We start from the raw sequence: 5,103 nt of genomic DNA, 5'->3' as shown, positions 1-5,103 counted from the left end.
AGGGGTCAAAGGCTAATCGTTACTGAGCGTGAACATTGAGGGCGATGTGCTGATAGTTGCATGTGGACGCTTGACCCGCAGTAACACTCATGCATTCCTATGTAATACTGATCTAAGGGGAACACCATTTGATTTCGGGGGGGGGAGGTATTGAGGATTTTGAGAAAAAAAAAATTGTCGCCAGGTGAGATAGAAGAAAAAAAAATTGATCCTATCATGGCCTGAGAAAAAAAAATGTCATACCAGACAGAAGTGAAAAAAAAAATTGTCACAATGCACCAGAAATTAGCAAAATTTGAAAACCCTATTCTCATGTATTCTTTGCTGGCTCGCTGCCATAAGGCAGCGCAAATGTTTTTACCACAAGCAATTCTTATGTTTTTTCCCAGCACTTATGATATAAGCATGCACTACATAGGTCGCTACTTCACACCTCAGTACACTCAATGTTTTCCTTCCCTTTTCTGACCCAAGAAATCATATTTCATGATTTCTGTTGCAATATCTCAATGGCATAGGGCACTATCTAAAGGGGACTTTTTGACTTCTGTAAATTGTGAAAATTTAAAAACACAAGACAGGAGTCAATAAACCAATATATTATTCTCTCAATATAAATATATTAAATGATGTACAAGATGACAATGAAAAATTGAGGAACAACAAATATAATGAAATACAAGGGAGGGGTTACTAAAAAAATTGAAAACTTCAGGGAGCGTTACTCAAAATGTGGAGAGGAAGAAGGGGGGTGGGGTTACTCAATTTTTTTGCGCGAAATAAATTGAAACACATCTCAGATTGCACCATTGCACATATCCATTTCTCAAAATTTTCAATGCGAAAGGGGGGCACCCCCTCTCGTGGTTGCTCTCCCCCTTGGGTCTTCTAACAGATTTACTGGTAAAAGACAAATTTAAAATACCTATCAGATTGCACTACACTGCACCGTGGCGCACATCAATTTCTCAAAATTTTCACAGGATCTAGGACAAAACTGACTGTTGTGAATTCATCCTTTATTATCACAGAAACATGTTTTAAGTTACCTCAGTTCAATGACCATTTTGATGGTTAAACATACCATATTCATGCTTTTCATTAGAAGCTGGCAGCTGGAGAAATGACACAAGAAGGTCACAGATTTTCCGTTCCTGTATATATATTTATCTTCAGTCTCTGGCAAACAGAACTGTTTTTCACAAATTGTACTGGCCTGGCATATTGTTGCATTTCAATGAAATCTTTTAATTTTAATTTTCACCTCCACTACAGAAGGTAATGCTAGTTTATTATCACAGATACTATTTAAAGGTATACTGTCACCTGTTCCAATTTTGCCACAGTTACCATGGAAAGAAAATCTAACAAATCACAAATTTTAAGCAGGTGGCCGCTTTTTAAAAACAGCGCCCTCACATGGTCATTTTGAATACCAAGGAACGCCCCTTTTACCATATATGGGCATACCAGTACTTAGATTACAGGTGACTGTATACCTTTAATTGTGTCCCCTTGAAATTCATATGAATGCAACTGAGTAACATTGTGATTTGAGACTCAAATTGAGAGTTCCTGAAATAATAGAATGTGAGCCAGGTAATTTATCCCATGTTCATCATCTAACTGATATATGTAACTGAAAACCTCTATGAGAACCAAATATTTATGAATGTTCATCACACTATGTCGGCAAAAAATAAGGTTCCTTCAGATATTGTTGTCACATTTTCATCAGCTGCTTATTTTCTTTGACAATGACTGCATGTCATGTTACTAAAGCTTATGTTTTTTGGCGATGAGTCTTTTGAACTCGGTCATGTGGCAGTATCATGTCAATTCATTGCTGATTTGCATATACAATGAATTTTTGTACTTTATAGGCTGACATGTCAAGAAATGCTTCACCAAATTTCATGAAACTTGGTACAGATGTTGAGCTCATGTTGCTTTAACAGTGAATAAAGAAATTTCTCAGTGTCATGTTAGTTAATTTTAATTTGCATATTTCATGAATTTTCTTAATGCGAACGTCAAAATGAACCGGAGATCAACTTTGATAAGCCCCTATCAATTTCCCTCGCAATCTTCCAATATCCCTTGGAAAACACCGAGGTACTTTGGGTTAGGGGTGGGACCATTTGATATCCTGGGGGGGGCTTGGAAGATTGGTGGAGAGCCATTATTTTTTTTCCCACGTGCTTCACCATGAATTATTTTTTTCTACAGGGCATATGCTGGCAACTTTTTTTTTTCACTTTCCTTCTTCGAGATATATTTTTTTTTTTACCAAATTTCGGTGCAATGTTTGTTTGCTTGGTTTTTCACACCCAGTAACAAGATGCTGTTCTATCGCACACAGACTATATTCAAGAAACTAAATGAAGTTATGTAAATACATGTACATTTTTGATTCACTTTACAAAAACATATTTGTAAAATCATGTACATTTATGGCATTTACTTGTTATTGTTGTCCTTACATTGAAAGTAGCCGGGTAATTTAAGAAAGTAGACGGGTGGACTGCGAGGGAGCGAAGCGACTGAGTGGCGAGTGAGCGTAGCGAACGAGGGGGGGGAGAGCTCGAGAGGGGGGTGTCCCCCTCTCGCAAGGCGAAAAATGAAATTTTGGAGTGGAAATGGTTTTCTCTGGTGGCATCTGAGGTGACATTTACTGACTGAAACAGTACTTTTGTTGTGTGTCTTAGACGTGGCTCACGTACAACAAAACAAACAAACATGATTTTGTTTTGTTTGTATTATTTATGACACACTTATGGTTTTATTTGCAGTGAAGATGTAACATTTAATCGTAAATCACCTGCTGTCTGCTCATTTCATTGCCCATTTCCCATTCTTCATTACCACATAGTAGTTTCCCCAAAACCATCAAACTCATTCAATTCTAATCAAAAACACATTCGCTTTTGTTAAGAAAAACATTGGTAAGATAATTCACTATAACAGTGTTCGCATTTACGAATAAAACATGCGTATATAGAAAACTCATAACAATGAAAAAATGTGTAGAGAGTCGATCCAATGCGTAATAATATTACGCATTGGATTGAGTCTCTACGCATTTTTTCATTGTTATGAGTTTTCTATGCGCAAACGATAATAGTAAAATGTTTGCAGGCTGTCTCTCTTCTTGTGGTATTTTGACAAAATCCTTACATTCAGATTTACACATTTCTGGAAAACACTGGTGAGCAATTTCAATTTCAGCATACTTCCTCTAATCAGAAGGTCATGTATACTGTACAATTGTTCATATTCAGTTATTGTTCCTCAAGCTTGAAACGGTTTATGCTTTATAAAACTCTAGAGCTACTGCTTGATTTTTATTGATGCTGCAGTGTGCATCGAACAATTGCCAAGATTTTTTTTTCCGAGTCGCAATGGTCCATAATTTTTTTTCCATCAGCCACCTAAAGCCAGATTTTTTTTTTCGAGCAACTCCACCTGGCATCTTTTTTTCCCCCAAATCTTCCAAGCCCCCCCCAGGATATCAAATGGTCCACCCCTTACCACTCAAACCACGTGGTTAGAGAGGGACTGTGCTCTATAACAGCCCTGATGACAATTATCACGTAAATTATTGACCTTGAGGCATTGACATCAAGGTCAAGACTGTGATGGGATGTAAATCACATGAACAACACTGGTGTAGGTTTGTTTGGTTTACCTTGTTGATGCTTTCCTGAAAGGGTTCGTATACTGTGTATGCGCATGTACAATTACGATGACTACTGATGCTTACGTATTAGTAACATCTATCCATCAGTGTCTTTTGTGTGTTTATTGACGGATCATCAACACGGTTGTTAGGGTGGTACTAGGCTGAAAAGCGACCAGCAGATAATACCTCCTAACATCCCCCAAATGTATGCAAATGGCCATGTCATAATCCCCCTATTGCACACCCTAGGTCCTGTAACTTTCCATTTAACAGTTCATTTCTAAGTGATGCAAAATTCTGTCTCAGTCTAGAAGAATATGGCGCCAAATTACACCAAATTGATGACTTTGTGATGGACAGTTGAAAATCTTCTGTTGTGCCCACGGAAGTGGACAATACTACAGTATTGATTAACCTTTTTCCTGCCAAGTCCACATTTCACCACCAGGTCAAGATGGTTAAAATTAATGAAATACAACGTATTCCATATGATGTATTTTAACATAATACTGTACATTTGAAGGCTGTTGGACAAAAGATGCTATAACATACCAAGCCAAGTGGGTGACTATACGTCATGTTTTGGCTCAATACCGCTTTTTACTGACTTGGCTGATTGGGGAAGTGATACAATTATTACTGTCTGGCAGGAAAAGGGTTAACACAATATCTTCAGTAGACAACCATGTAAGTCAATCATGTTGAATGCAAGGCCTTCATACTGTTTGGTATATTTACGTACAGCTATGTAATTTATCTCTAATGAGAAGCTATCTCCAGATTTTGAAAATCTAATCGTGATAATTTTATTCAGTTCAAAAACAAACTGACAAATCACATTTGATCTTGGAAATAAATGAATTTTTTCTCAACTTTACACTTTGAAAAGTGGATCTTTAATGATTCTATTTTGTAAAAATTTCAAAAACAAAAATAATTTAGATCTTCAAAAATCAGACACTTTACAAAACCAAGGCCTTGTTTTATGAGCTATGTTGGTCAACTTTTTAGAACATTTTAATTCAATGCAAGTCATCATGGATGACAATTGCTCTTTGTCCAATTGATTGTTGATGACTATTTGGATTGTAACACTTGTCTGTGATTGGTGCCATCACAAATTAACATGCATAACAGTGCATTGTTCTTGTATCAAGATTCGATGAAATTGATCTGCTGAAACATGTCTGCCAATTATATTCTCAGACCTGAAAATTCATGACAGAATTGCAGCCCAGCGACCACGATGGATATGTAGCATGACACGAGTTGACATACATATATATATCACAGTACATTGTCCTTGTAGAAATTTCAATTTAGTGGAATTTCCTCATGCATGTCCAAGTGATGGTTCCAAACTTGGAAAAAATTATAAACATAGGGCCAAAGTCCCTGAAGCTACTATAGACATGGAAACA

Source organism: Ptychodera flava, chromosome 6, assembly GCF_041260155.1.
Source record: "Ptychodera flava strain L36383 chromosome 6, AS_Pfla_20210202, whole genome shotgun sequence".
NCBI lineage: Eukaryota > Metazoa > Hemichordata > Enteropneusta > Ptychoderidae > Ptychodera > Ptychodera flava.
This window is presented reverse-complemented; position numbering follows the sequence as displayed.